This window comes from Myodes glareolus, chromosome 15, assembly GCF_982192425.1.
Source record: "Myodes glareolus chromosome 15, mMyoGla1.1, whole genome shotgun sequence".
In the NCBI taxonomy this organism is placed as follows: Eukaryota; Metazoa; Chordata; class Mammalia; order Rodentia; family Cricetidae; genus Myodes; species Myodes glareolus.
This window is the reverse complement of record NC_142040.1, coordinates 73,101,806-73,122,421: the sequence shown is the minus strand read 5'-3', so window position 1 is coordinate 73,122,421 and position 20,616 is coordinate 73,101,806. Positions and strand designations below refer to the sequence as shown.

Genomic DNA, 20,616 nt, shown 5'->3' with positions numbered 1-20,616 from the left:
AACCATAACCCAAAGCGGGTAGGGAGGGCGTCATTGGAAAATTCCGAAAATACCAGTGATAATCACAAGGGGGTAACTCCCGGTTTCTCAAGATTGTTCTCAAGATTATAATCTAACTTTGTGGTCAGCCAGTTCTTGGAACAGAGTCACTGAACCGGCTAACCTAGGTTTTGGGCTCTACTCTTCCTGCCAGAGATTTTTGGCTCTACCCTTCCTACTAGGGATTTCTGGCTCTATGCTGGTCCTTCACTGGGACCGTCCATTCCATAATGTCAGCTCTGAGAGAAGCTGGCAGACCTCTTTTAAGCAGAACTAACGTTCCTAGGCAGTTAGGTCATTTTATCTACAGGTGCCTTTAAGCAAGTGGCAATCATAGTAATACTTTCTAATTGGCCAGGGCTAGTTAGGGACTGGTCAGAGCTACAGTTTTCCATTTGTAACCAGGCCTGGACAAGTCCCAGGCTTTGTCCTTATTTGGTTATCTGCTGACTGTGCCTCAGACCTGGCCCGGCCTACTACTGCACGTACCAGGTCCCTTTGTCCTTACATTCAGGGACGGTGGAGATTACTTGTCCTTTGTGGCTTTCCCCAGAAACTGCTTGTTCAGTCTCAGGATACTGACACAGAGGCCGGATCTCTGAGAGAAGACCAAGAACCCTGTTATAATGTCTGCTGAATCCTCTCATCCTCCACCCCTTTGAGTACTGGATCATCTCAAATCTGGAGATGTTTCTTTTTGGCTCATTGGCTCGTACTGTTGTTTAAATCCATTAGTTGAACTATGAAGATCCACTCCCTAATAAATCTGATAAAAGCATTGATTATACATGGTTCATAGATGAGAGCCAACAGTAAGGTGATTAAAGGTTCCACTAAGGCTGACTAGAGAGTAGTTAACCAGGGTGACCACTTTTACAGAGATCCACACCCTCCTTCATTTTGTTCTCTTTCCTGTTGTCTATCATGTAGCTTCTTCCTAAGCAGTGCCATTTAGTCCCTGAAAACCCCAGAATGGTTCATATGAAAGCAGCATTGCTCTCCTAGGGCCTCCCATCGGCCCCTCCTACTTTGGAGAACTATTCCCGTTAGAGAGGGGAGCGATTTCTCTAAATATGCAACAGATTTTTCTCTAGGATTGTGACATTTGCATCTGTGGCCATTTTTAAGACCCTGTAGTTCTGATCTTGTAATACCAAGGCTGAAGTTCCGGTACCTGTGGCCCCAGGGAAGCCGGCCATTGGAGGACAGACACAGGACAGGTGTGATGATGTCTCAGTTTTCAGGGCTCCTGGTCATTTGGGGCAGGTTGTTGTCATCAGCTGATGTTTGGGTGTGTCTGTCAGCCAAGTGGACACCTGTTGAGACAGACACAAACTAGGAACAGAAGTAAAAACTTAGGAACTTATTTGGAACTTTTAGAGCCATAATTGAGTCTAAATTGACTCATAGTTGTGTCAGTAATTGAAGAAAGGAAGGGGTTCCAAGACCAGGAGAGAGTGAGGTGACTTAGGAATAGGCAAGTAGGGAAACTTAGGCTGTATTTTTCTGAAATCCTTTGGACCTGTGAGAAGTGAATCCAAGTTATATGACTATCTCCATTCACTGAAGTTTCTATGAATTTCTATTTCATGGAATGACATAAAAGTTTCAGATATATTAGCATTATCCATCTGGACTGAAATCCATATTGAAGAAAAAGCAGGTAACAAGTGTCTGTAAAACAGCAGTAGACTCACATCTTTGAGTCTTAACAAAAGCCATAGATGTGAGTTAAAAAGCATGTACACTGGACATTTTCTTCTATCCAGAGAACCAGGTATAAATTGAACTGAAATGCCCAATGAAAAGCATCTATAAGTCTATATTTAGAAGACAACCAAGTCAAGAAGAGTCTGTAATGAGGGCGGAGAGAGAAAGGATAATAGAAGATGGACAGTGTGGAAGTGGAAGGGGAACTCTCACGGAGGAGGGAGCCCACAGGGCACCCAGACACTGGGGACAACGGAGAAGAGGACAGATAATGGCAAAGCAGTATGAACGTGGCCTCATGAGGGACCGTGACTGTGCTGGTCAAGGCATTGTATCGCTGTGATCCGAGGAACCGGTACTAAATGTCAGATGTGGTGGTACACATTTGGGGCCCTAGAGCTCCTGTGGTGAGGTGTGAGGTGGAGATGAGAGAACTGTTGGAAGCTCTCAGGCTTGCTGGTCGAGAGTGCACAACTCAACAGCAGAGACAGAGGACTCTGCTCCAGTGAGGTTAAAGAGAGAACCAACTTCCAAAACTTATCCTCTGATTTTCACACACACACCATCACATAAGAACCCCCAACACACAATTAAAAAAGAATATGCCATAATAAAACCATTAATACTTAGAAATATTCAAAATTAATAAGAAAAATAAAGTGGCTATACCCAGATCACGAAGTCCCCCCAAAACCCACAACAAAACCGAGTCCTATGTGTAAACGCAAAGAAACTTTATTCTTATTCAAGTTTGAACTTGGACTCTCTGTGTGTCCAACACATTGTCATGATCAGAGAGCCCTGAGCTCAGTTGGGGTGGGGTTTTTTTTTTTTGGTTGTTGTTGTTTTTGTTTTTGTTTATCATAATGGAGGTTGAGATGAGGGATCTCTAAGGGTCAGAACCCCTGATTAGCTGACATTTGTCTAGGGATATCCTGGTGAAAGGAGATGGTGTGTTGGGCTGAGGGATATCAGGTGATCCTATCTACAATGGTTGAAACATTAAAAATTTCCTTTGGGTGGTCTGTTCCAGGGTGGAGCCTGGGTGGTTTCAGTTTGTGGTCTTTCTTAGAACCAGGTATTGCCTTAGGGTAAACTGTGACTCCGGGCTGCTACTTTTTAGTTGGTCTCTAGAGAGCCTGTCTTGGCAGGTGTATACCAAGCTGCCTTGGGTCCTTCTAAAGTGCATGCAAAACTAGATTAAAACATGGTAAATTGACTGACGAACTACTTCTAGTCAGCGACTGCAAATTTGAATGAGCACCAACCTCGTTTAGGGACATTTTTGTATGAGCACTTCTTACATTTCTGTAAGTGATTCCTATAGCCTGAACCCACCAAGGCCTGATTTCCCAGGTGAGGGTGGCACAGGGCCTTCATGGTAAGGGGAACCCACGTGAGAAACCGTCACATATATTGAAGAACACATGTAGAGAAAATAGATAGTCCGTTTCTGTTTTCAGAAATTAATGAAGTCGTCTGAAACTTGACCTACTTAATAGCATATGGTTTTAAATGTATTTATTTACTCACTATTTTCACAGTTTTAAGAATGAAACCTGCCAAAGATAGCAGAGCTCTGCTTACAAAATGAGGCTGAGTCTGCAATATGAATTTCCAACCAGGGACGCTGGAGACCCCAAGAGCACGCAGGAATCGTCACTGCTGAGCTTTTAATAGAGGCAATTGCATGGAAAGATACTATATAATCATTAAACCATGTTTACAAGGAAAGAGAGTGCTTTACTTAATGTATCACTTGGGAGAACAAAGACCAGAAAGCACGGGTGGAAAAATACATGGTAATATACCAAGCCCATGCTTTTGTCGATCTATTTGGGTGCATGAACCTGGGGTCCTAAAAATGAGGCAGAATAAAGTCTAATGCAATCACCGACTTTATTCAGGGTGTCAGACATTTTTTTATATTCTGAGGATTAAGCAAGGTCCTGAGAGCAAAGTTCACTGGAGTTTGAGTTGTGTGTACAGTCACAAGGGCAAGGTCACGTGAGTTTTACAGTCTGGGGCACAGGGTCACCTTAGCCTGTGCTGTACACAGTTACGGGACAACTCACACTTGGAAACACCGTTCTGAATACTGATAGGTGAGATGATGGGCAACCTGAAGTAAAACCCACTCCTAGTCACCGCTGGGAGGGGCACAAAAGCGCACTCCAAGACAGCCCGTGATACATTCCACTCACCCTTGCATCAAGTGCACTCAGGAGCAGCGTGCCAACTCCTTAAAATCCACAGGTCCCTCAAGACACCTAACATACAAAGCAAAGCATGTAGTATTTATTTCGAAACTAATATTCTAATTATGCATGCCATATTTTCAATAAAAACATGACATTTGGTCTTCCACGGGTCATTTCCATGCTGTAAGTCATAGTGGAGCCAAATGTGATGACTTCAGGCAACAATTAATGATTGTTGTGTGCCACACTCAGGTGAGTTAAGAGCTGGGACAAAGACCTGTGTGTTCCCACTTCATACTGTGTGTAGTGAGTCTTTGAAGCTTATGTTCTGTAATTGACTGAGAGACCAGAGCTGAAGGGAGGGTCACTGGTGTTCGGAGCCTGAGCAGTAATACGGTTCTGTCTTTGCAAGTAGCCTTGACTTCCCCACAATCTCCAGGTAGTCAGCTTTGTCTGCAGTGTGCAAAAAAATATGTCTCCATGGGGACACTGAGAGGGTGTGTGAGAATTCTTAGGAGTTCGGCTCTGTCTGTTCTGTTGTAGTAGGCTGTTCCTAGGACCAGTCTCCATTCAGGGAGGGACAGTTAGTCCCCAGAGACCACTCTTGGAGTTTGAGCTCACAGCAGTTTTGAACAAATCAGTTCGCCCCTCTCAGGTCAGGTATTGTTTGCCTTCTTTCTCATGGAAAATGAGCATTGCCAGTTGCAGCGGCCCCAGAAATGTTTGCTTTTAATTATACAAGCTGAAATCCAACTAAATGAGGCCACAGTGGAAGGCTTTCTGCCCCGCATCCCCAGGAAGGAAGGCCCACAGTGAGGAGGGGGCCAGAGCATCGCAGCGCAGCAGACACTTGCCCATTCAGAACAATGGTAGCAGGTGCTGGGCAGCATTAGGAGGGGTCCCTGCAGTCAGGTCACCACTGGGACCTGCTCTAGGCCTCTGAGAGGGCGGTGTTTCCACCTTCCCTCTGCCCTGAGGTCCTGCAGATCTCCAAGCTGCCCATTTTCCCTGTTGTCTGCGATCTCTTCAGTACAAAGAGTGGAATCTGTGGTATTCATTTCCTTGTCAAAGTGGGAAAGTGTTTCCCTAGCTACAGAGGAGCTTTCAACAGAGTCTAAACACTCTTCCTCGAGGAACTGCTGGATTTTCTATGCACTAACTTTCTTCAGTGTGCTGTGACTTAGCGACTGTTTTCCTCCATAGTGCTGCTCCCTCTGCCCTTCAAAGAAAAGACGTTTTTTTCTGTTTCATTCTTTCCAAAGCACCTTTTCCTCTGTACCAAAAGTCTTTGGTATCTCTTCTTCTTATGTTGAAAATACCTTGCACTTCAGACACAAGACTCAGAGGAGTGCAGCTGGATCTGGCCTTAGAGCCTCCAACCTAAGGACAAGTTTTCACAGCGATGGAAGGCTCTTTGCAAACTTCCCAGGGAGACGAGCAATCGATAAGCACTTTTATTTAACTGGCCACACCAATAACCAGTATGGCAGGATATCCCTAAGGGTGCAACGTGTCTTGTCATGGACAGTGGCTGTCTAATTGGGCTCAAGTCTGCTCAAGAGTAAATTCATCACGCCTGAAAGCGCAGGCTGCTACTCTTGGCTTGTTGAGTCATGAATCTAGAGGAGTTCCTGCTGCTACCGCTTTGCCAAAACCCCATACTGCCTAACTGAGCATTGTACAGTGTACATTCCAGAACCCTGAAATACCGTGTTAGAGGAATTGAACATCTGTAAACCAATGGAAAGACTGTGAAAGACTTACCCTTAAAATGAATATCAAGTACCCCCTTAATATATAAATGCCTAATAGTTTTCATGCAGCAATAAAAAGGAAATAATACTATTATTGCTCTCATAAATTATGTGGCAATTTGAAAGAAAATGGCCTCCAATGGGAGTGGCACTACTAGGAAGTGTGGCCTTGTTGGAGGAAGTGTGTCTGTGTAGGGGCGGGTTTTGGGGGGGGTCTCTTGCTCAAGCTTCCCTCAGTGGGAGTCAGTTGACTTTCTACTGCTGATGCACATGTGTCAGATATTCAAAGCATATTCTAGGAATATTGCCAACACATCCGTACCTGTCTGAGAAAAAGTATAAAAGGGAAATGAAAGTAAGATCAAAGCAATACCTAGTGTATTTTAAATAGTCAAAAAACATTGCTATTTCTATAATTGCTGGTTATTAAATTATCCAGGTATACATTTTCTCTGTGAATTCTTTATTTGTGAGCCCCTTTGCTTCTTCCATCTCATGTTCCTTGGTTCACTGCCCTTTGCTTCTCTCTGGGACTCTGTAGAAATTCAGACGCCCATACCTCAGCGGGACTTCTCCATCAGAATCGCGTTTTCATTGCATTTCACATTCACGATTGTGCATATGAAGCACTGGTCAGTACCTTCTCCTTCGCCATGACTTTTGTGGTGTATACGACAAGCATGTGACACCAAATGCATGTTTTTCTGAGTTGTACTCATTTTACATTTCATCTGCCTTAAAAGGATAGACTCCACGTGGTGGGCTCATAACATCTTCTCTGTCTTCTCTTTCCTTGAAGATGGGTCCTATGCGAGGTCATGTGACCACTTCCCGAAGGTCCACAGAACATGTCTCACCTCTGTTAGAAGTGCTTCTAGCTCCCTTTCAACCTTAGGCAAAATCTAGATTTGAGTCCACAAGTAAATATTGCCTGTGTTAGGGTCTCTATTGCCTGATAAAGATCTTGACCAAAAGCAACTGGGAGAAGAAAGGGTTTATTTCTGTAGGGAGCCACCTGGAGAGATCACCATTATAAGATGGCGCAGGTTGTCCTGCAGCTTGGAGGTAAACAAATCCTTCTTTGGAATTGCCGCATGGGGCTGAGTGCCCTTTGCTTGTACATGCACAATTGAGCCTTGTCCCTGGCCAATCTCGAGGCCCCGGACACAAGCAGAATAGTATTCACAATACCAATCAGGACAGTACCCGAGTCCCTCCACCCTATAGAAGCAGCTGCCGCTTGGCTTCCGCTCTCTCGCTTGCTCTCTCTCTTGCTCTCGCTCTCTCTCCTCTTTCTCTCTCTCTCTCTCTCTCTCTCTTGCTTTCTCTCTTTCTCTCTCTCTCTCTCTCTCTCTCTCTCTCTCGCTTTCTCTCTCTTCTTGTTCTCTTTCACTCCTGCTCTCTCGCTTCTGCTCTCCCTTCAACCAAGAGGCTCCAATAAAGTGTGATTTGAGAAGGATCTTAGACTTCATGGTCGTTCTTCCTTGCTGGTCAAGGGGCGCGCCACATATTTCACAGTCCATCACTAAGGGAAATCTAAGCAGGAACCTGGAGGCATGAACTGGAGCAGAGACCTCTGCTCCTGGTTTGCTCCCCTTGCTTTGCTGAGTCCACTTTCTTATACCTTCTAGGACCACCTGTCCAGGCTGACATTACCCAAAGTGGGGTGGGTTGTTTCATACCAATCACCAATTGAAAATTAAATTATAAGGAGTTGTTTTCTCAACTATGCTACTCTCTTCTCAAATATCCAGTGTCAGATTGAAAGGAGAACTATCCAGCCCAACGCATCTTAGTACTTATATTATTAGTGGTTTTAATTTATTCAATGTGCGATATCATTCATTGTTCTATATATTTCAGGAAATGCTGTCATTCTGGGATGTGGCCATTGAGTTCTCTCCCCAAGAGAGGGAATGCCTGGAACCTACTCAGTGGATCTGTACAAGGATGTGATGCTGGAGAATTACAGCAACCTGGTGTTCCTGGGTGAGCATCTCATCTATAGTGACTTCTTATTTCACCCTCAGCATGTATCTCCCCTGTTTTGTGTGGTATCTCTTGGAAATTTGTGATTTTCAACAGAGAATTTCATATTCTTCATTTTAAGAAAGATGAGGGATGTTGTAGTATCGCTAGGAAACATTTCATTGTTTTTCCCTGTCTATGTTTAACCTCTTGGTGATGGAAGCCATGCGTCCTTCACTCTACTGAGACTGGGACAAATCCAGCGGCAGGAGGTGTGGAGCGTTCAAGTTAATGAAGATGTTTCACAGTTCAGTTTTAATTTCATTCCCTTTAAATGAAGCTTAGAATCTGCAGATTGTAAATTCCTCATCAACATTCTAATATACCTATCAGAAAACATTTCAGGAACTAATTTCCTGCAGTCATTTATTACACCATTTCTTTTCTCATAAGCAGTGTCCTGGAAAGAAGAACACCCAAACATCTTGTTCCTCTTTCCTACAAACGGGCCTTGCTGTCTCTAAGCCATACCTGGTGACATTTCTGAAGCAAAGACAAGGACCTTGGGATGTGAAGGAACAAGCACCAGCCCCTGTGCATCCAGGTGTGTAGGAAAGAGAGCCTGGGGTGGGGGGTGAGTTGAAGTCCAAAGATCCAGCAGAAAGGCAGGCTTTCCCACATCCTTATCCTTTGACGAGGCTCTCATCCTACTTAGACTGGTAGGGAATGTGTCAGCTTGGAAGGTAAGTGTGCTGTTTGATTCTGGGTGTGTCCTGCATGCGGGTGTAATTTAGATTTAACCCATTATACTCCCAACATTCAATTTCAATAACTAGTGTTTTGGTTTTGGTTTTTTGGTTTTTCGAGACAGGGTTTCACTGTAGCTTTGGAACCTGTCCTGGAACTAGCTCTCGTAGACCAGGCTGGCCTCAAACTCACAGAAATCCACCTGCCTCTGCCTCCTGAGTGCTGGGATTAAATGTCAATAACCACATTTTTAAAAGTATACTTCATATTTAGATATTATTGCAAATTAAACAAACTAAGTTAACCTTTATTTGAGATAACTGCTTTAGGCTGCACTCCAATAACCCGCACAGAGGACTGTGGAATGGAAGGCAGGATCCAGTGTCACCCTCTAATATTGTCTGGGAACATGAATTACATTTGTATTTAGCAGGACTACAAACACAATTTGGGGCACAATAAGGATTTTAATCATGAATAGGGGGTGGCTCATAAATAACTATTATGTCTTAGTTACCTTTTGTAACAGCTTTCAATAAATTAGTAACTGTCATAAGATTGGAATTTTATAAATGAAAATAAGTTACCTTATTAAAATTTTGAGCCTTAAAAAGTCACAATTTAAAAAAAAACGAACAAATAAAAGCAAAACACAGCCGGGCAGTGGTGACACAGGCCTTTAATCCCAGTACTCAGGAGGCAGGTGGATCTCTGTGAGTTTGAGGCCAGCGTGGTCTACAGAGCAAGTTCTGTGACAGGCAGGGCTACACAGAGAAACCCTGTCTCAAAAAAGAATTTTTACGGAAGTTCTTTTATGCAAAATAAACCTTAAACCGTAAATACAGTCCACGGAGAGATTGGGAGCTTTAGTTTCCTAATTCCTTTGTAGTGAACCTTTACAAATTCTAAGTCAGTCCTACGGATACTCTACATTCGCATCTTGCATTATCATAAAGAATGTATTTGTCGGCAGTGGTGGTACACGCCTTTGATTCCAGCAAATAAGGCAGAGGCAAACAGATCTTGGAGTTCCAGGCCAGCCTAGTCTACAGAGTGAGTTACATGTTAGCCAAGAATACAGAAAAAACAAACAAACAAATTAACAGACAAAAATAAAACCAAAATAGAATACACCCATAGGAAAGAATAATAAAGTTTAACCTTTATAAGAAGACACCTGAAAGAATAAAAAGACAATTCATTTCCACCACAGTTCTTGTTGTGACTCAGTTTCTCCAAATGGTTTATGTTTAACAAAGTTATCAAAAGTGACTAGATACCTTTATGCCAGGTTTTGTTAGCAATGATAGAGCATTATAACCCTAGGACTTTAGCATTTTTTGAGCATTAGGTATGTTACTTTGAAGTCTCATCTTCCATAGACCATTACAACCCTAGGACTTTAGCATCTTTTGAGCATTAGCTATGTTACCTTGGAGTCTCATCTTCCATTGGTCCCATATATAGTGTATTCAGACCTGCTGTGACTTCTCTCGAAGCTTTTGTGGTTTTAGCCTCTTCTTATATGATTTATCTCATCTAAAACAATTTAACCCTTTTTAATGATGTAACTTCGTATTTATGTCTTTTGTAACTTTTTCAAATGGTTTCACTGGTCCTGAGAGAGAAGAATTATATCCTAGTAAGAGCTTTAGTGATATGAATAACCTTGATTGAGAAAGCATTTTTTTTGTAAACAAGACTCCTGAGAGGGGAAGCATAGAACATGAGTTCAGTTGGTAACTGATTGTAAAGTGTCAATTGAGATAATTTACTCTCTTTGGAACAGCCATTTGAACCTTTATATATCGCTCCCTTGATTAAGTAATTGCAAATGAGACATAATAATCCTAACAAGTAAATTTGTTGGTGGTGTTGTTTTTTTTTCTTCCCAAGACAAGGTTTCTCTGTAGCTTTGGAGCCCGTCCTGGGACTAGCTCTGTAGATCAGGTTGGCCTCGAACTCACAGAGATCCGCCTGCCTCTGCCTCCCCAGTGCTGGGAATAAAGGCGTGCTCCACCACCACCTGGCCTAACAAGTAAATTTACCACTTGATGTAAGAAGAAGATGTCCCAGAGGGGAGGGTGTTAGACAATATCTATTTTCAGGGGGGCCGTTACCCATTACATATGACAGCTTTCCCACAGAGAAGTGGACTCCCAACCCAGCTTTAGTTTTTCTTGCCTATACACCCTGGTGTCTCCAGAAAACCTTGGAACCTCATGCAATTGAGTCCCAGTTCCATGCAGCTAGCTGGGAGGCCGGGTGGATCCTCAGATGAGGGCTCAATGACCCTGCCTGTCTCCTCTGTTTTCAAAGGGATAGCATTTAACAAGCCCGGCTGTGGTTGCCGTCAGCGGGCACAGCTAGAATTATGAAGATGGTGTTCAGCTTAGAGGATACTGTGCAACATCCATTAAATAAAAGAAGGTTGAATCCGAACTGCACAGCAAGGGTCATGTGACGCATTGATATTACCTGTGCACATACTGTTAAAGCGTTATGCCATGGAAGTTTCCAGGTCAACCTTATAGTAAACAAAAGGCAGTCTTTATTACTTAGATAATAAATAGACTTTTCATAATCATCTTTAAATTGATATTGACATCATCTAACAGAATTTATCTGACTATGATTTTGGAGTTACTATTGATTGATTTTAGGCAGAGTGTCCCTTTTACTCTTTTTAACGACAAGGATCCCATTAGTTGCTTTTATTCTACGCATCTTCTTCCTATAAGGTAAATAGTAGTAGCCTTTCTTGGAAGGAGTTCACCCCTTAACTCTTCTCAAGTGCATGCGGTCTTTTCTTGAGCTGTCCTGTTATCCTCTTTCTGCCTGTCACAGGGTCAGGGAGCCAACATGACCCAGGACAGGGCATTGGAAGAAACTCTGAGACAATTATCCTTGAGTTTGAAGTGGGTGGTGCACATTTTATCTTTGGACCAGGTTTTCAGTGAGCAAAAACAGCATACGAAGATTTCAAAATATATTATCTATATTCAAAGGCATTTGTTTCTCTATAAGACTGAAGCCAGTGATTCGTATGCCCATAAAAGTACTGTGTGTCTGGAGGTCTGGGCAGCCAACCTGAATAGTACTTTATGTATTTTCTCTTTTACATTTTTAGGCTAATACAATGATCTTATGAGATAGGGACACATTGACTTGGGGGAGGGTGTCAAACCCTGAGTTATACATTAGTACCTGTAACCTAGAGACATATAAACAGAAACCATAAAAACAGACTTCTAAGCAACTCAGAAAGTTCTAGAAATGAAAGTATGGGTACCCATGAAGCAGAGACAAGGTCTGACCTCTGCTATAGGGCAAAGGAATCCTAAGAACAGAGAGAATGTCCTGTCTCAGAGGACGCAGGATTCCAGACCCAGTAGAAAAGACCCATCATAACTTCTGTCTCCAGTCTCCCTCGCAAACAGGCAGCTAAGGTGCTCTCCCCACAGGAAAACTGGCTGCCACTCTTCGTCCATGGTGAGCTAGAGTCCTGGACCCACACCTGGCCAGACCCCTTTGATTTCTGGGGCCTCTGCTCTACAGTTCCCCACACTGTAGGAACTGGTCTAGTGGTTCCCACAGCCACCTTTTGTTCTGCAGTAAAACGGACCCTGCCCTGATTGAGGCTGTATAATTCATAGACGGTTAGCTCTCCTCTAGCCAGGCAGGATCTTCCTGAGCACGGGGGCTGGGAGTTGACTAGGTTTGCTCTCCTGACAAGACCACAATGGGGACCTCTGTGCCGCTGCTGAGCTGGTTGAAGAGGATCAGACATGGAGTTTTCCAGACAACTCCACTAGTACAACTCCAGACAGGAGTTGGCATTTCTCACGGACCATAGACAAGAGGGCAGAAGAACCTTGCTGCTTCCCGTCACCTGGAAGCCAAAGTGAACTCAGACAGTGACCCCCTCTCTGTTCCACGATGAGAGTCAGGGCAAGGTGCAAATACTAAGGCTGAGACAGCAGCGGAGACAGCATGCATTAAATGGATTTTTCGCTTGTTCATTCATCATCATCAGAAATAACATAAGACAAGGTTTAACCGAAAAATGTTATCCATTGCTTCTTCTGTCGACATCTTTACTCATAGGAGACACATAGAAGGAGACCCTGTCATTATTTTTCCACTGACTGGAATCTGGACCAGAGAAAAATACCCTTACCTAGCTTCTCGGAAGACCAGACTGAGTCGGTTGGTTTTGGTAGCAGGGCATAGAGTGGAAATTCCCTACTCTCTGGTCCCCGGTGAGACATCTATGGGGCCAAGGAAGGTCTGGGGTGGGCACTACCACTGTAACAGTGAAGCAAGCTGAGAGAGCCAGGGTGTTCTGAGTCTCTTGATTGTCAGAAATTTTGCTGGTACCTCCATCGGTTGTATCCACAGGAGACATAGTCAATGCCTCTCAGCGAAGTTCAGATAAATAGTCTTTTTTTACTGTTTTGGAGATGAGGCACGTGCCCAGAAGAACTCTAGCCACTCAGTATGAGGCATGATTGGGTCATAATGGCCAACCCATAATTACATCATATCAGAGACTGCTACACCCTGAAACTTCAAAAGTTTAATTTCCATCAATTCAAAGAATGTGTTTTATGTTGTGAAAGGATGGGTTTTGCCAAAGCTTCAGGTGAAGCTGCATGAGGGCATTTTCTCAGTAGGATTGACTAGCTGGGGGAGTAGTCAGGTAAAACTCATGCAAAACAGAGTCACCTTAGGCAGTTACTGACTTTTAACTGTTTTCTATACCTCTGAAAGTGTTCACACATTTCTAAAAATCTAGATGTGAAATCATTATAAGATAGCTTCATACATAAGTCTGCTTAATACAACCTACACTAATTTAAGGAAATTTATCTCATCAGAGTTCTTTATAAATGATGAAAATGTCTTCATAAATTCTTTGTGTCACACTCACAGTACTAAGGATTTAATATGCCTGACCATTGTAGATATAAACATATATGTAAATATATTTATAATTTTATATATAGTCAATAACTGTATATTCAATATATATATATGTTCAAAGATAAAAATGTCAAGATCTAGTAGAATATATTTTTTGCAATTTGATATTCTGCATTATTATTTGGAAGTGTGTATTGTCTGTAATCGTTCGACATACATATTCTATCTGTGAGTGCATTGCTCATTGATTAAAACAGATCAAGACAGTGCAAGATGAAAATATCTATGATATTTTACTTCATAGATAAAAATATCTATAAAGTATAAAAATATCTATGAAGTACTATTTCTGTGAAGTATTAATTCATGGTAAATACAAGACTCTGATTTTTGTGCCTTATTCATTGTTTTTCTTTATTCGTTGCTCAATGATTTTTTAATCTTATAAATGAATAATTCTTAAAAATAGGTAAATGTATCACTGAGGGTGGTGGTACATGCCTTAATCACATCATTTGTGAGGCAAAGGAAAAAAGATCCCTGAGTCTGAGGCTAGCTTGATCACATGAGCCAGATCCAGGACACTCATGGCTATGTGGAGAAATTCTGTCATTAAAAGCACAAAGCAAAACAAAATTGATAAATATATCATCTATTCATTGACAACTATGTTGCCTTCAGTAAAACTTCTGTTATTTATAAGTGTACCTGAAATTTTTTTATAATTAGACATCTTTGAGTTATATATTTCTTGTGATCAAAATAAAACATAAAATATCATCCTAAAGCCTTGAGATATGTTATTTAATAATGACATTGACAGTTTAATTGTCATGGAGCATATAAAAATATAAGTCTATACATGGGTAAAAATTGTGTATTTTCATGTTGGTCCAATCTCACATTATCACAATTAACTTTCTATTGGCTATGTTAAAATTTCATGGATTTCCAGCCATACGTTTATATTGTTCAATGGGCTAATTTCTGTTAGTAAAATCCCCTTAAAACTTGCATAGCTATTTAATGTCGAATTATATGTTATTATTTTTGTTCATTTGCTTATAATCTTATTCTAGTAGAAGTGTAGATTGTTTGTGAATACTGCCATATTTTGTGAATTATGCTTAGGGACTATAGATGTTAAATATACTGTAGTTTCTGAGTTATGGTAAATATGGATGGGTAAATCTCTCCATTTTAAAAGTAATCATAAATACAGAGAATATTGTTTAAATTTTGATCAACTCTTGCTCTATAGGAACAATACACAGTGGTTGTAACAATTATAGCAAAGCTACTGATTATAACTCACTCCTTATTCAACACCAGAAAATTCATACAGGGAAAAAACCCTACAAGTGTGAAGAATGTGGTAAGGTTCTTAGTTCTCGCTCAACACTTTCTGTACACCAGAGACTTTATACTGGAGACAAACCCTACACGTGTGAAGAATGTCACAAGGCTTTAAACACTCACTCATCACTTTTTATACACCAGAAAAATCATACTGATGAAAAAAACCTACAAGTGTGGAGAATGTGGTAAGGCCCTTAGTTCTTATAAAACACTTTCTATACACAAGAGACTTCACACTGGAGAAAAACCCTTCACCTGTAAAGAATGTCACAAGGCCTTCAAAACTTGCTCATCACTTTTTATATACCAGAAAAATCATACTGATGAAAAATCCTACAAGTGTGGAGAATGTGGCAGATTCTACTATCCTTCAATGCTGAAACAGCATCAAAGGATTCATTCTAGAGAGAAAACCTACAAGTGTGAAGAATGTGGAAAAACATTTTCCTCTGCCTTAATCCTTAACCAACATAAAGGAATTCATTCTGGAGAAAATCCCTATAAGTGTAAAGACTGTGGAAAAAGATTTTACTGTTCTCCATACCTTCATCAAACATCAAAAAAAATCATATTGGAGAGAAACCATACAACTGTAATGAATGCCACAAAGCCTTTTGTAATCCCACAGGCTTTAGGAAACACACAATAGTTCATACTGGAGAGAAACCTTACAAGTGTGAGGGGTGTTGCAAATGTTTTTCTTCTTCTTCAGCCCTTAGAAGACATCAAAGAATTCACTCTGAAGACAGTCCCTACAAGTATGCAGAATGTGGCAGAGTCTTTGTTAATCATTATACCCTTTCTCGACACAAGACGGTTCATACTAGAGAGAAATCTACAAATGTAATAAAAAGTTTACATTTTTTAAGCCCTTCAAAGGCATCAAGTAATTCATTCTGAATAGGCGTTCCACGGGCATGTGAAGTGTGGTAAAACCCATGCTGAAGATCCAGACCTTATGCAGCAACAATGAATGCGTAGAGCCGGGAAGCCATGCACATGTGAGGGATAGCAAGTGCTTTACCACTTAGTCAACACGATCTATCATCAGTAGCGTCCATTCTGCAGTGAGACAAAGCACTGCAGGCTGTGGTGAAGGTGTCAGCTGTCATTCAGTCCTGGTTCAACCTCAGTAATTCTCACCGGAGAGAAACCGTACTCGTGTGCAGAAAAGGACCAGTGCTTATCTGTTCCTTGTGTCTATATAAACTTTGGAGAATTCATTGTGATGAGGCAGTCAACAAAAGAATCACTGTGGCAAGTTCTTCACACTGTAAGTATCTGCAGATACTTCCTATTGCAAAGACGCTCTATACATTCAAGTTGTGCCTAAGCCTTGAATAATAATTGAAGTCTTCATCAGCAACAAAGTTTTGCCAAAAATGAGAAACTCTGCAGGTGCAGATGTCTCTCTTATCTAGCTGCAGACAAGCACACCACACAAGCCAGCAGTATCTGAAGGGCTCCCAGCTAGTTATTTGCTTCTATTTGATTAGCTTATAAGCTTGTGTTCTGTTTTCTTGATTTCTACATGGGGTACTAGAAGTTAGCCAGGATAACCAGCACCACCCTGTACAGGAATTCCTTGGATGCATAAAAGTTGCAGTGAAGACAAACTAGAATGAGCAAGTCCGAAAGCAGTATTTCCCCATGTTTCCCGCATGGCTTCCTGTCCTGACATCCTGGATGAGGAACAGTAGCTCATAACTTGAAATAAACTGGCTATTTCATCTTGTTGGTTTTATCCCAGCCATTTATTATCAAACCGACAGAAATCAATCTAGGACAGCAACAAATATGGGAGGCTTTTCAGCCTCCTTCGTAGCTCTGCTGTTCCCATCCAGTGGGATGTTCCCATCCAGTGGCGTGCTAGACACAGTGTCACAAAACCTGTAGATGCATCCACTCTCTCTCCCACACCTGAGCATTCACCCTGCAGAGAAGTCCTAGTGATGTAAAGAATACCACGAAGAATTTTACAATATTTCCCTAACTTAACACCAATTTCTTTCTATTGAAGGACCCCAACTCATTTTAGCCACAGTTATGTCATTTTGCAAAGAAGCTCAGTTCAGAGAAGGGCCCCCGGAATGCTGAGCAAAGCAGGATACCTGAGGTCAGAACGAGGACAGCCTTGTCAGGCTGCAGGACAGGGGATTTATGGTCAGACATCTGGTGAGATACCCAGGACAGCCTTATCAGGATGCAGGACAGGGGATTTATGGTCAAGACATTCTGGCCTGAGTGGAAACAAAGACTTCAAAAGACGACCATATGTGCTTGAGATAGGGTCTGGTCAGTTATCTGGTTTCTTTGATCCAGGTCAAGGACCACGAGGCCTGCCCTCAAATTCACCCCTCGCCTCATTCAAACTGGCCAATGGGACCCCTGTAACCGCGCTTTTGCTTCTGTAACATTGCTTCTGCCTATATAAAGATACCCTAAGACGTAGCTCGGGGTGCTCAGTTCTCCATGTGACTGCAGCACCCACAGGCCTGTGAACAATAAAGTTTGCCTCTTGTTCTTGCATCCAGTGGCTCTCGGACCTGGTTCTTGGGTACAGGTCTCCATGCGTGTGAGACACCCTCCGGGTGCTCTTTCACTATACTGGAGAGAAACCTGTGAAATCAAAAATGGTAGCTACGTGTTGAGTAATTGCTCCAAACTCAACATGAGAAATTTAGGCATGTAGGAAAATTAACATACTCAGTTGATAAGAGAATTGATATTTCCTCATACCTCAGTATCAGAGAGTTTATTTGGTTAAGAAGTCCTATGAACAACCCTCGATACCCACGGGTAAATTCATGTTGTAGTGAATCCTTCTACCTGTAATGACTCTGGAAGAATCATTTCTCACTGTTTGCACCTCATAGGAGTAGCACATAGAAATAGTGTAGTAATGTCTTCATTGTGAGTTGGTAATGGATCTGTCTGTGAGACCCTCGTCTCTTATTCTCAAAGGAACAAGAAGTTGTTTCCCAAAGAAGTGTTTTAAAATTAGAAACCCAGACTAGCTTAGATTAGCTGCATTTTCCCAAGAAGATAATGGCCTTCTATCCCCCCCACACCCAACCTGGGAAATTCCTGAGCTTAAGGACACTCAGTCATTCTGGTGGTAAAACACTCAGCCACCTAGAGAGTAGAAGTCTGGCTCTAAGAACAAAGGGTAGGGAAAGAAGACCGTGCACCCCACCGAAAACAGTAGCTCTGAAGGACTTGCTTGAAGTTTTACCTTTAAAAGATTAACGCCTCAGAAGGAAGGGAGCTCCTCCACCCTCTATGCAATTGCAAATTGAGTTACGCTAATTAACACCAATAAACCATGCTATTACAGTCTGGGCCTCTTTGGTGGTCTCTTGGGGTCGTAATCTGGGTACAACACTATTGAAATATAGTTGTAGGCAGATTTTTCCGTACTGCCAGCTAACTGCCAAATAATCATGCTGAGACTTCTTATTAATTAGGAAATCTTGGCTGATAGCTTAGGCTTGTCCTATAAATTAACCCATTTCTATTCATCCACATGTTGCCTCATGACTTACGGCATTTACCTGTCCTCCTGCGTACTTGGCTTTTCTCTGTCTGGTTGGAGACTTCACATCTCCTCCCTTTTTCCCTTCTAAAGTAAAAAAAGCTTCTCAGCTTCAGGCTGAGTCCCATCCTTGTCAATAACAAAGACAGGCTGGTGTGTAGACCGGTCCTGTTTGTGGTCAGTAAGGTTTGCTCTGCTTAGTTGAGTCTGTGTTTTCTTCCTCCTTGGAGTCTCTCTACATCTGTTTAGCATAGTATTCCTGGTATAGAAAGGTGTGTTTCCTTACAAATAGAAATGTATTTTATGGATAAACATTTTTTTCTACAAGGAACGATTTTTTCAAGGTACAGCTTGTTTAGGAAGCATCACTTGTGAGCAGCTCCAAGTGAATACCATAGCAGAAAGACACACCCTCAGGAGTAAACACTGTAGCAGAGACACACACATGCTCAAGCGACATTTCTCATTCCTCTTTTTTTAAATTTTACATCCCATTCCTTAAAAAGTTTCAAAGAAACATATCATGTCAAAATTAACAAAAACCAAAAACTATATAACTCTTGAACTTCTTTCTGTACCGTTAGGGTGGACATTTAGAACAGAAGCTTAGGAGTTCACACTGGGTTTCACGCTCTCTTTGGGATATTTATTTATGCACTTACACACCACCGACAACCAAAACCCATGGCAGAGTTAGAAGCAGAAGAACAGTGATCTCATATCCTCTTTCACAACTCATGTTCAATACCTGCTGTCAATCCTTCCTCTTCTCCTATATTTAGCCTATATTCTCTTTTCTACATGACATATTGTACTCATATGTAAATTTGTCCACTTATGTACACTTACCATAGCCTAGGTTACACATACAAGGGAGATAATATAGTTTTTCTGAGATCGTGTGACATCAATTGATATATATTCCAAGGTCATCGATGTTCATGAAAATTTTGTGACTATATTATTAGTGCTGAAGAGCATTTGTAGGTACATACACATACAAGTACATACATTTATATGTAATAAAGTAGCTATTAATGGGTTGATGAACATCTATGTTGACACAGTTTCTTTACTGAGTAAAGAAGCAATAAACACGGGGCACAAATATCTCTAGAGTAGGCATGAGGTTCCCTGAGCAAAAGCCCAGGACTGAAGTACTGTGGGCAGTACAGAGACGAGAGCCCTGGTTCCAGTGGTGTGAGGTCATTACAGCTGTGAGGTGCTGCCTTGGGAGGTTCCAGCGGTCTTGCAGCACCCGCAGTCTATGCTCTCACCACAGCCTAGAGATAGTAGACTGCACTGCATCTGGAGCTTGGTACCTGCCTCCAGCAGGCTCCCAGGGTCCAAGGGGTGACCAAGGATTTGAGTCCATGTTGTCACCTGTTGGAGACCAGCTTCAACAAGGATCCCACTAGGAGCATGGTGATTAGAAAAATAAGTAAAGAGAATAAGATGGAGTGAAAATAAAGCAGAAACCTAACCAGGAGGGAGTTCCAGTGAATACTGAAATGCCCACGTTTATTTTCAACACACTTTTTTACCCCAATACCAAAGGGGGAAGAAGACAAAAACTGCTTTAATATGATACAGAAGACAACTAGAAGCTACTTGCTTCAGTTCTTTGAGACATCAAGCCATTAATTCATGAGAAAAGCATTCTGTTGTTTAGGCAGTGAACCCACCCTAGACTAAGAATCCTGAAGGCAGTCACTCCCGAGGCCAAACCAATTAATCCAAAAGAATGAACAGAGTAGTGGTGGTGGTGCACGTCTTTAATCCCAGCACTTGGGAGGGAGGCAGAGACAGGTGGTTCTCTGTGAGTTCGAGGCCAGCCTGGTCTACAAGAGCTCATTCCAGGACAGGCTCCAAAGCTATAGAGAAACCCTGTCTTGAAAAAAAAAAGCAAAAAAAAACCCCAAACAAACAAACAATAGAAGGAGCAGAAGTATACTTGACTCCTCTGACCTTTGGTAAGGGTGGAGTGGACTACCTGCGCACTGTCTCGACGTCAAACACCAAGTAACCACGCCCTCTATCAGGGCGTGTAGGCACACTTGTCAACAACTGTGAACAAGTTAAAACCCTCTGGCCTCTGACAAGGTGGAAATAGGCTCACCTTCTGGGGCCTCCACAGTCACCTGGGTGCTTAGAGGGCAGCCCCACCTGCACTGACATCTGAGGCCACTGAACTCAATTCCTCCTATGGATATGTGGGCGGGCACTCTTTAATGCTTGTGCCCTGTATACCCTTGCTTCTACAGTAAACCCTAAGGCCTCATGCATTTTGGGCCAGCTGCATATTCCAAGGATACTCAGGTTATTTTTCAATGATTTGTTCATCTCTCCTTTCTGAAGCATGCAGACATTGAAGGAG

General features: G+C 42.1%; 1 pseudogene; it reads left to right on the top strand.

Annotated features, from left to right (window-relative positions):
- The first annotated feature begins 7,570 nt into the window (after positions 1-7,570).
- LOC125415945 (uncharacterized) lies at positions 7,571-15,604 on the top strand (annotated as a pseudogene).
- The last annotated feature ends 5,012 nt before the right edge of the window (positions 15,605-20,616 follow it).